This window comes from Rhipicephalus microplus, unplaced genomic scaffold (assembly GCF_043290135.1).
Source record: "Rhipicephalus microplus isolate Deutch F79 unplaced genomic scaffold, USDA_Rmic scaffold_15, whole genome shotgun sequence".
In the NCBI taxonomy this organism is placed as follows: domain Eukaryota; kingdom Metazoa; phylum Arthropoda; class Arachnida; order Ixodida; family Ixodidae; genus Rhipicephalus; species Rhipicephalus microplus.
Window position 1 is genome coordinate 3,079,992 of NW_027464588.1, and position 12,186 is coordinate 3,092,177.

The 12,186-nt window shown below is 48.2% G+C and overlaps 1 non-coding gene across 1 annotated transcript; it reads left to right on the forward strand.

Moving 5' to 3' along the window:
• Positions 1-9,431: 9,431 nt before the first annotated feature.
• TRNAR-UCU (transfer RNA arginine (anticodon UCU)) lies at positions 9,432-9,504 on the forward strand. The gene has a single exon. It is a non-coding gene; the product is annotated as a tRNA-Arg (tRNA).
• The last annotated feature ends 2,682 nt before the right edge of the window (positions 9,505-12,186 follow it).

The window sequence follows — 12,186 nt, forward strand, 5'->3', positions numbered from 1 at the left end:
GTTTTGTCGATGGCAACGACGATGATGTTTATGATGAAGATTATAATATTTTTTCGACAATACAAAGCTACGTTAAGGAACAGGTGCTATTGTAAGGAGGTGAACATGGTGAGGGGGCCGTAACTAATCACAGCACTATACTTACAGAGCAGGAGGAGTCCGTAGGAATCATACATATTCACTTTAATAAACATTCGCACCGTCCACGTTTTGTTATGTCCCCTCAAAGCCTAATGCTCATGGGCAAGTGGTACTTGGTTTGATTCGCGCTTGGTTTTAAAAAAAAAGCATACCTTTTTTTTTAAGCTTACTGCTCTCATATTACACGTCACCAACTACCATAATCATGAATGGCCTCTATTTTTCTAGCACGTTCAAAGCAGGAACTCGGCGTCGCGCGCTTAATTCGTTCTATTCATCATCTGCTTTGCTGCCCGAACACGCACGCCCTGCACGCACACTCCCGCTGCACTGATTCGTCCGAATAACTGCGATTGGCGAGAGAACAAGTACAGAGAGACAGAAATAGAGAAAGGGAGCGAGAAAGAGATAGAGCGAAAGAAACGGCACAAAGAAAAAGAAAATACATATAAAAAGAAAAATAGAGATTGAGAGAAAGGAATCAGGCAATCAAAAGATATAGAAAGAGAGCAAGTCAGAAATAAAAAAAAGTTCATAGAACGAGAAAATAATCGAGACAAAGAGAGTCACAAAGAGGAAGCGAAAAATCGAGAGAGAGGGGGAAGAAAATAAAACAAAAAATCCACGCATCTCCACAGAATGAATCATGAAAAGTGGGCGAATCACCGTCGATTGTTTTTATCGTAAATGGCCCATGACATTGCCCACTCGCGCATGTGTGTACAACATACACAATGCGCTTTTGCCGTTGAGGCGCCGCTTGCAGCGCCCTCAACTCCATGGCGTACCAGCTTGTGGTCGGCATTGCAATTTTACCGCTGCTCCCCCAACTTCCGCCTCAGCAATAGCTTGATGTCTGCGTGTCATTCACCCCGTAAATATGCTGTGATTTTTAAAAAGAAGGCTTTACGAATGCGTGAATGAATTTCATACTGCAGGCACAGTATACCTGATAAATGTTCCTTCATACCACCGCCCGCAATAATAAAAAACTCTATTCATCATGACTCTTATGTAGTAAATGCAGCTATAAGCTGGACACAGTCCAATACGTCACAATACCACAAGCCATTTATTGGCGCCCACTTTTACGCCACTACAACATGTTGCATGCCTCTTAGCAGTGTTGCGCTATGTCAGTTCCCACACTTTGCTACCCACGTTTTTTTTTTCTTCTCTTTACTGCGTGCATGGAATTCGCTCTTGATTGAAAGAGTTGGCCTAAACTGCTAACGGACGCGTGCCACTTATCTATGTCGGTCTTCCGAGAAGCCATATCTAGACCCCACGCTTGTTTCTCATCATAAGTATGAACAATAAAATAATAATAATGTACACGTGTTCGCTCTAACACGTTCACGCATTGTTTCGCTTTACAGGGAATGACGGAGAAACCCGACAGACAGCCCCCATGTCCTTCGAGCCAGCCAGTGTGGTTAATACTACGCAAAAGCTAACACTTCAGCTGCAGCTTTGCATTCATCAGCGCGATAACCACAGATAGGCCTGCTGTTCATGTTCGTTGAAAAGTACAGCTTCAAGCAAAATGCCGAAAGGCTCTGCGAACAGGTGGCCGCCGAGAACGTTTTGTGGTTGATGTAAGGCGTTATCACAGTATGAGAGTCAGTGACACCACAACGATGAAGCTATCTGATGAAATATATCAATGTACACGAGGCTGGCGAACAGCGGTAGGAGTGCCTGAGCCACTCCTGCAGTCCAGCCCAGACAACTAGCCGAGGAAACAGATGGCCTTCTCACGGGCAGCACAGTGGGAGATGGTGCTGCCATCGACGAGTCTTCTATCGATGGTACAATGGTGATGTTGGCGGGGAGAAACATTTTGTCTTTCATACGCTCCAAGAGCGGCGACGCCGGCAGATCAAAGCAGCTTCCCGCCCTGGGGCTGGTTCCCTCTGGACAGCGGCAGTGTCCTGCCCGACACACTGCATGGACACCTTCGCACTCCTTCTGGTCTGAGCACTCGGCGCCCAGGCCGCTGTGAGGCACGCATGACTGGTTGTCCCGGTTGCGCCTGTAGTTGTCCAAGCATGCGCATCGGCCCTTGGCACTGCACACGCTGTTCTGCACAGCGTAGGAGCATTGCTCGTCGTAGTGGCAGGGCCAGCCGATGTAGCCGAAAGAGCGGCACGTCGTGTGCCGGGAGTTCAAGGGCACCGGGAGGAAGTCCTTGCACTCGCACTTTCCGAATGTGCAGAGCGCGTTCCGCGCTTCGCAGTCACCGCTGTCGATGCAGGTGTTGTTGAACGAGCCAGCCACTTCTATGGAAGCGCGAGCGTCTGAGTCATCGATGTTAGCGACGCACTCGAAGCTGTAGTTTCCGGTAGTCGTGGGCAGAACCTCGAGCTTCTGGAGCTTCAGCCGCGATATGATTACCTTGAGACCACCGTCGCGTTTCGAGAAGGCCGTCTCGGTGCTGACGAACTCTTCAGGCGTCCGGCCATTCACGCGCCACGTGACGCTTGCAGCGGTTCTGTATCCTGCCAAGCAGTACAACTCCACGGAGCTGTTGTCCATGGGTGTCTTGTAGACGGCTGCCCGCTTGTACACAGCCTCTATGTCTGGTACCTCGAAGTTTGTCGTTGAACCACCGCTGACAAGGTGAACTTCGAGGTCCTTGAATGTGCCGAAGCGCTTGCGGAGGAAGCCGTCTGATAGGCTGAGGTGAGAGTTGCGGGACCTCCTGGCAAGTTCAGGAAACGCGTATGCTTGTTCTACCACACTTCGTGGGCTGGCCGCGTGCAGTGGGGATTCCTGACGCCGCCGAGGTTCTTGGTGCCTGATGCGGTCCTGGCGGGTCTTTTTCGTTTGAGCCGGCGCGCGCTTTCTGGGGGTAGTGAATACAAAGCCCTTGGTTGCCAACTTCTGGATCAGTCGGTTCTTATCTACCTTGCGAAGTCTAATGAATAGCTTCCGGTGGCGGGTTGGGTAGAAGGCAAGTGAGAACGCTGTCGTATGGGCTGTCGTACTTTTCGTCATCGGGAAGCTTGTAGGGGTGGTGGCCCTGCGTGTCCTAGTCGTGGTTGTGGTTGCACTCGGCAGTTTGTAGAAAAGCTTCCTCGTGAAGCGGCGCAGCCCGACGCGCCTCTTTCGTGGCACGAGGCTACCCGGATGGACTCGCATGCGACTGATGTCTGCCGTCCTAGACTTGCCCGTGGCATTAGAGAAGACCTCTCGTACAGCCTGACCAGATAGTGCAATGTGACTGTCCAACATACTGCTGCTGTCATCGTGCAGATCTCGGAATCTGTTCGCGCGCTGTAGAATACTGCGAAACAAGTCGGCAGGCTCCGGAGGCGGTGGCAGCGCGGCTTCCACCTCCTGCGGCCTACCGAGACCGTAGAATCGTGGCCATTGTTTCTTTAAATCATTCTCTTTCTCGTTCAATCGCTGTTCGTCGTGCCTAAAGCGATCTTCGAAGGCAGGGGGCGGCTGTCGCTTTCGGTACTCCTCTTCCCAGGCACTTTGGAAGCTGCGTGGGTAGACGCTAGCTGAGCTTGCCGCGGTCGCGACACACATAAGCAGCTGGAGCAAACGCAGCGCAACAAGCATGGCTGTGGCAGCGTGGATGCAGAGACGTGGGGACCGGCTGCTCACAAGGTACTAGAATTGCGTGTCTTCAAGAATGCCTCGACGTCACGACGCGGACGCCGTGGCAGCGACGTCGCAGCGCCCTCGTCGCTGCCCGATCATGGCAGCGCCATGCAGACACAGGTTGAAGCAGCACTACCTCGTGCTTTCGAAACCAATTTTCTTTCTTCTCGTCTTCTGCGCGCTATGTGGTATTGGTGCAACGCTTCAGTATTTCGACATATCAACCTATTATGTACAGGTTACTTGCATTTATTTACGACCTTCTTTAGAGCCTGCAAAAGGCTCGGAGTATAGGTTCCTGATTTTCCACCGACTACAAATTATGGCTATGGTCCACTTGATGGCACGCAAGCATTCCATAACAGTTTTACAGTACCAGTGCACTTTTTAATCAATGTTTTTGGGCCCATCATGGACTAACTCACTGTAAGGCAAACAAAGCAGCAGTTTTCGAGCATTTAACAGCGACATTTCCGAAAGTGATACTTCATGTGCGTGAACTGTCGAGAAATGGGTGGTACATGTAGTACCAACGTGCGTGGCTTCCACAAAACTGATTAAGGGCGTTGGAGTCTGTGATGGAGGCCGTGAGACCATGGAAGTGCAATGTTTTAGCTCTTCATCACCCTACCCAGGCGCAGCTTACTGACGAGAAATGTATTTTTCTTTTTCTCGAGCTGAATGACGTATATTACTCCAATATAGTTCATCACTGTTCCCAGCGCCGTGATAAAGGCGCCCTTGTAGGAGAATGCCAGCGTCGGCAGAATTTATCAGCTTAGAGATCTACGTGTGCAGTTATATTGCCACAAAAATCTGTATTGTGTACATATATTCATTTCATGAACATTTCCATCCTGGTGTGATCACCGGCATTTTCAAAGCCATTGTTTCTTGCTTGCTTGTGCCTCTGTTTTGTAACCCGCTACGGGGGTTCGACCAAGAAGTCGCAGGGTAATCTAAGTAAAATAACTGAGGTTTAGACAGGGGATAGAAAAGTGATGTATTTTGAACACGAACGTGTTTTATCCTGGAGTCTGCCACTGCTACACTGACGTATTATGATCGCGGATATGTCGCTTTAAAGTATACACTTACAGACGATCGAAAAAAAAAACTTAGCAGAAATTGCAGCCCTGGGAGTCAGTTGTATCACCTCTCGCTCAACGCGCTGCGCGAAATGACTAAGCCACATAAAACACATTCTCCGGCATACTTCCGGCGATTTATTAAATGCGAAGCATTTCTTAGCAAACTTCGGCGACTTTGAGCGTATCTATCTATCTATCTATCTATCTATCTATCTATCTATCTATCTATCTATCTATCTATCTATCTATCTATCTATCTATCTATCTATCTATCTATCTATCTATCTATCTATCTATCTATCTATCTATCTATCTATCTATCTATCTATCTATCTATCTATCTATCTATCTATCTATCTATCTATCTATCTAACTGTCTGTCTAATCTAGCCACCTACGTCTTTTAGCTCTCCTGACCGTTTCGATAATGGTATCAACACCAAAATTGGTGTGGCATAACATCATTGCATGGCAAGCGTAACCGATTACATGAAAATCATGACATGTATGTCATGAATGTCATGATTTACATGTCGTGGTCTTGCTGCTCTTGCGGCGGTTTCGTTCACATGGCATATTGCAAAACTGGTATGGTATGACATGACTGCATGGTGAGCCTAAGTGATACACCCTACCGTGGAAATCATGACATGCATGTCATGTAAGCATGACTACAAGTTAAGCTCATAGCGTGGTGGCGGCCGTTTCGTTATATAGCTCCACATTCGCAGAATTTAGTATCACGTCATGTGAATAGACGACAAAGGTACATTACATAACGTTTCTCACAAAAATAGTTTCTCACAAAGTTTGTAGGAAACTCTATGGTAAATGACAAGCTCAAACATGACAATCATGACATGGGAGTCATGTACGGCATAATTTACGTCCGCTTCGTATAACGTTGTGCTGATTTTAAAGTCACATATCAACCTTCCTCCTTCGTACTTCGCATATCATCGATTTTCACTGTACGTGGGATCTGCAAATTTTTCGCAAACACGATTTGCCGTTGGCGATACTCCTAGATAGAGGCTTCAGCATGTTTTCGTCATCAATAGTGAGATGGCGTGAAAGGTTTGCAGAGCACGCTTCAAAGTTCGTTGCCCCGTGCGACGTATGCGCACGCGCCTATGTCGTAATGGCAGGGCTTGGTACGTCTTGTGCTCTCACCGTAAGTTAGATAGAGGCCGAAAATCGCTTCGGACGCTGCAGCATCCGCCTTTCGAAAGGAGCGTGCCACCCACATGGTAAGTTACGAATGCTACAGTTATTGGTTCCCGTTCATCCCGTGTATAAGCCAGAGCACGCCTATCTCGCATTCAGGCGGCTGGACTTCTGGCGGCATACTCTCGCACCCCAGACGCCATTTTATTCTGAACTGCCAAGTGTGCGTCTATCGCACGAGGTTAACGTAAAAGCGGAACGTCTGCTTCAACATTTAAGAAAGCGCTCATTCACGCTGCTCCTTTCTCAAGAAGTCGTCTGAGCACCACTGCGCCGTATTTGGATACGACAACAGTCAGGGCCAGAGGAAAATATTTCTGAGCACTGTCTGTGAATATCACAGTCTTAGCGGTGCGGTCTTTGATGATTGCGCAGAACTCAATCTACAACGAAATACGTCGAGCTCTACCAACAGTGGATATTTGAAAAGAATAGGAAAAATAACAAACTCACTAACTTGAAGTATGCAACAGCGTCTATGCAAGTTTCACGCGAGATATTTCAACGGTCAGCCCCAATTTGCCTCTACATTGCCTGTGGTATGCGGCACCAAATCACTTCCATGCTTTTCAGCAGGCCGCATGCTAACAATGAGATATTACGACTAACCCATCATAATAAATTGCGCCCGTCTAGCACAAATATGACGGCATTCTATTGCGATACAAGGAAGCGTGAAGTGCGGAAAGCGTGGCTGTCTATTCGGTCAAACAGCGACACGGTTTGACTGTCGCAAAGCAAATCTTTGCTTTTAGCCTATGTCACCGAACACTCCAAGATCATGCTCTGGCTAAGATATTCGCATTGGGTGTGTGTTCCGATAACTGGCAAATGATAAGCCCATTAGGTGCATTAGCACAAGCTGGAGCCTTATTCGCTACTATGACGACGGCTAAAAGCACAAGTTCCCCATAGCGACATTCAAGGCATGTCACAGTTCAACTGAGTCGCAAGTCACGCTGTTCTAGTTTCTCCCCATCGCGATAGTATACGTACGTACCTCATGAAGGTGCCTCCGCAGATTGCGATGCACATGCTGAAGACATTCCGGACTGTCGAGGAAGGTCTTTTTGACGTTTCACAAGAAAAGAAAAAAAGCGCACAATTAAAGGAGAGCAAAATCATGAAGCACGCTTGCCGCCGTACTGGGTTGAAAGTGTCACGATGAATATAGATTTACCAACGCCAAATAAATACAGAACATTCAGGAAGGAAACACACACACACAAACAGCGCTGAACTCGCAACTCATTCATTATTTTAAACGTCAGCCTTTATGAAAGCACACGTTGAAAGAACAGGAAGAAAACAGGAGGAAAAACGAAGCGATGAACACCACGTGACAATTGCGTGTAAGCAGGCCCTCTATTTGCCCCGCCGCGCTGGTCTAGTGGCTAAGGTACTCGGCTGCTGACCCGCAGGTTGCGGGTTCAGATCCCGGCTGCAGCGGCTGCATTTCCGATGGAGGCGGAAATGTTGTAGGCCCGTGTGCTCAGATATAGGTGCACGTTAAAGAACCCCAGGTGGTCGAAATTTCCGCAGCCCTCCACTACGGCGTCTCTCATAATCATATGGTGGTTTTGGGACGTTAAACCGCACATATCAATCAATCAGGCCCTCTATTATCCCTCTCAAGTAAGGAAATAAGCTACCTACGGCGCATGCATTTTCAATAGTTTTAAGATTTCGTTTCAGTGTTTAACGTTTTAGATATTTTCTATCTTTCGTGTGTGGCTGCTTATAGACCTCTGGCTTAACGTGTTTGCCCAGGTTGGTTTTAGGATCAAGTATATATATTTTTTTCATTTCTTTCATATCAGGGCCGTACACTGTGGCGTAAGAATTTTAGATGGCGCGGTTACCTTCGGTTGTTAGTCCTTTCGGCAGGCAGTTGACACGTGATGTTCACCGCTTCTTTTTCGTCGTGCTTTCTTTCTGTTGTTCCGACGTGTGCCTACAAAAAAGTATCTGCATTCGAAACAATAAATCAGTTGTGAGTTTAGCGCAATGTGTGTTTCCTTCCAGAACGTTCTGCCTTTTATTTTTTTCTTGCGTTGGTAAATATATCTTAATCATGAGCCAGCTCACCCAAGCAGCGGTTTCAGAGAAAGTTTAGCGTTTGATTTTGGCAGTTCAGGCGTTCATGATGTTGCGCCGCCACGTTTGCGATAGATAAGAGGCAACAAGCTGCCTAAATATGGCTGCACACACTGAACTGCGTGTTCTATTGAGATAATTCATGTTCCTTTGCGTGTTCGTGAAAAGGAACATGAATTATCGATAATTGATAAAGAGAATTCCCATTCGCCTGCGCATGTGCAGCAGCCTGCATGCTCCTAATTAGAGAAGGATAAGAGTGGGCACAAGCCATGAAAACGCGTCCCGGGAACTCGAAGCGTTTTATATATCTTGAGAAGAAGGAACTTGTGTGTTAGCCAAACGTCAGTTTCTTTGTTGGGTTATGAAATTAGGTTCTTGCGTGGCATGTTTTACAGCGAAAGCTGTTAGGAGATCATAATTGGGTCATGTGCGCCATAGATGTCCGCCGCCGCTGCACTGTCCGTAACCACAATAGCTCGAAATAAAAATAATAATAAACTAAGAATATCAGAAGCACCAAGGACACAATGGTGTTCGAACCCTGGTCCGCGGCATGTCAGCTTCGCTACAGAGCTACGCCGGTGCTTGATCCCGATGCACTGATCTTGGTCGTCTCGATGCCGATAAGGCCTGATTGCAATTAAAAGTAGTAACCATGTAGCAGCAGCAGTATAGCAGGACCTGATCCGGATCAAGCCTAATCCGAATCGGCCCATATCGCGATTGACCGAAGTGTTCGTGTCGGGTTTTAGGTGATCGTCGAATTGCGCACACATCGCGCTCACATCTGACAGACATGTACCAGCTCTCAATCGCTCTTTAAAGGAGTGATAATAGCTCATTCGTAGAAAAATGACGAAGACAAATGTACTAATACTTTATCGTGGCAGCTCCGTCACCTTGGCTGCGATATAGAACACCACGTAAGAAGGTGTATATAGTTCCAAACTTTCTTGGTCTCTTCCAGCGCTATTTTGGCTTAGCACGAACGCTCGCCGATTAGCGCCGAAGGTGTGTTTGCTAAACTCAGTGGTAACAAACGTCACAGCGCGGTCAACCTACAGTTAGCCGTGTATGAAACGCGAGTGGAATAAAGTAAGCATGATCGCTGCAGCAAAATACAGGGACTGTCTCCCACACCCGACAGTGCTTAAGTCAGCAAAGAGTGCTTCAGCTCGATCGCTGCAGGCAGTGTCGCAAATTACAAGTTTGTTGAACAAAATTCGCATTAACTAGACATTTATCACGGCCGACCTCATCCCTGTAGCGCAGTGGATAGCGCGTTGGACTTCTAATCCGAAGGTCCCGGGTTCGAATCCCGGCAGGGATGCTTCGTGCCCCCCAAAGAAGGGCTTCATATTTTTTCGGCCCTGTAAAGGTGATCCCGTTTTCTCTGCCTTGTTTGTTCCGGTCTACTTTAGGGGCGAAGCTCATGAAGCCGTGGGTCGTGCAACCCCGATGTGTGTATAGTAGTAGGTATCCACCTCTCGTTTAGTCCTTGAAATGTCTGTCGGACGGGGTACTTGTACATGATGAAATCATGCGACATGGTGGTACTTGGAGTGTTAACTAGATGGACGGACGATTCGACCCACTCATCATCATTCACTCCATGGAGGAGAAGGAATAAACTTTATTATAAGAAACCAGCAGGTTTAGGCGGCCGGGCCTAGGCCTCCCATGAGGGGACGTCCAGGACTTGCCTCGACGCCCCCTCACAGGCGTGCTGGGTCGCCCAGGTTTGGTCGTCAAGAGCGGGACTCCGCAGAGCCTCATGGAGCTTCGACGAAAGGGTCGTAGCGTTAGTGTGCCTGTACTGTGCCGGGCTTTGCCACAGCCTGTGCTTAAGCGTAGCCGGGTGAGTGCCGCAGCACCGGCAGTGGGAGGCTGTGTACACGTCCGGCAATATGAGGTGAAACGGGCAGGTGAGGTATACGTGTTTGTTTGAAGTAGACGCAAAGTGGTGGCATGTGCCCGGTTGAGCTTAGGGTGAGGTGGGGGAAAAACTCGGCGTCTTAGGTAAAGGTTCTTAACCAGGTCATTGTAGGTAGTCAGGTTGTCCCTGGTGTACACCTCGTCTTCAGCAGCGCCGGCGTGGCTGTCAAGGCTTCGCGAGAGGGAGTGGGTGACCTCGGTGAGGTTGGGGAGGCGTGGGTGCCCAGGGGCCGCGTGAGCGGGGATCCTTGTCAGGGTGATCATGTTTTTTTTTGTTTTTTTTGGGTGTGGTGACTGGCAGAGGATGCGAAGCGCTTGAGAAGAAATGCAGCTTTTGCTGTATTTAGTGACGGCTGAGCGAGAGTCGCATACGAGAGTCGGTGGATATGCTGTGATTTTTTGTGCTCGAGTCCACCCTCTAGCAGCATCTGACAAATATATTTAGAAGCTGGTTGATATATGTTTTGGAAGATCAGCAGTAAAAACGCCTCTATCACTTTCTACTACCCCCCTCCGCCCCTTTTAGATGCGGAAGCATCTTATACTCGCGCCTTGTAGTGCGCCGTCCGCGCCGTCCGCACCGCTTCTCGAACATTCGACAGCTGACGCGCGCGCATGCGCCGTCGCGCCGTCGCCCACCATCTGTGCCGCGCGCGCTTCTCCTTCGAGAACATTCGACAGCTGACAGCGCATGCGCCGTCGCGCTGTCGCCATCTGTGCCGCGCGCGCGCTTCTCATTCGAGAACATTCAACAGCTGACAGTGCATGCGCCGTCGCGCTGTATATATACTTAAGGTCGGCGCTCGCTCGCTCAGTTGCCGCTCGTCGGTTGGTTTGTACGGCGCGTCGACGTCCGAAGTCGCCGTGAAATGAATGCCAACGAATCCACAAACAGAATGATCGACGTCCCTTCGACCAGCGCCGGCCAAACTGTTGGCGGAACCGCTTCCGCATCCTCCACAGTGTTCCCCCGAGGGAAGCTGCGGGCAATTTTTTTTAACGTGCTCCTTCCTCACAAAAAATAAATAAATAGAAAACACGGCTGCATTTAATTCTTATAATCGGGTTTTGTGAATTTATAGTGATTACTTTTACTATTACTGCGACTGCAACAACCAGGAATGGACAGTTTGCAAATTAAGAGCTACTGCGCATGTTCAAGGATGGATGGATGGATGGATTGATTGATGTGGCTGTACCCTTTAGATCGGGCGGCGGCTAACGACACCCAGCCCTTAACACTTAGTGAACCACCAACTAGATTTATATTTTTTTTCCTTTAAATAATGCAGTATAGTACTGGTACATTGCAGTGAATAGTTAAATTCTCACTCGTGCCTTGACTTTATCCACCAATCAGATAACCTCCTTCTAGTTAATTCTACCCACTTAAGGTCTATTTTGCCCTCCCTGTCTATAAACCCCAGTTCTTTGAAAAACTCTGCGCCATCATCCAGAACTAAAGAGTGAAGCCCTTTACAGAACATTATCAAGTGTTCGGCAGTTTCCTCCTCCCCTCCGCATGCACTGCATACCGCGTCTGCCCCTTCGTATTTGGCCCGATATGTCTTGGTTCGCAATACTCCTGTCCAGGCCTCAAGCAGTAGAGAACTACCCCGAGTGTTATCATAGATCCTTTCCTTGGCGATTTCCTGCTTAGAAGTTCGATAGATCTCTAGTGCGAACTTCTTAATCACGCCAATTCTCCACATGTCAGTCTCCGTTTCCTTCACTTTCTTCTTAACCGATAGTTCTTTTTGGTTTGGCCACCTGCTGTTTTTCAAGTATTTACCAGTCAATTTTCTGGTTCGCTTCCTCCATTTTGTATCGACATTCTTCATTTGCAAGTAGATGAAAACCTTCCTAGCTGAGCGCTCCTCCCCCATTTCTCTCAATCGCACCTCAAATTTTATCTTGCTGCTAGCTTCCCTGCCCTCAAATGACGTCCATCCCATATCACCTTGTACTCCCTGATTTGGTATATTCCCATGAGCTCCTAAAGCAAGCCTACCTATTCCACGTTGCTTAATTTCTAATCTTGCTTGAACTTCTGATCTCATGCACAAGACCGCATTGC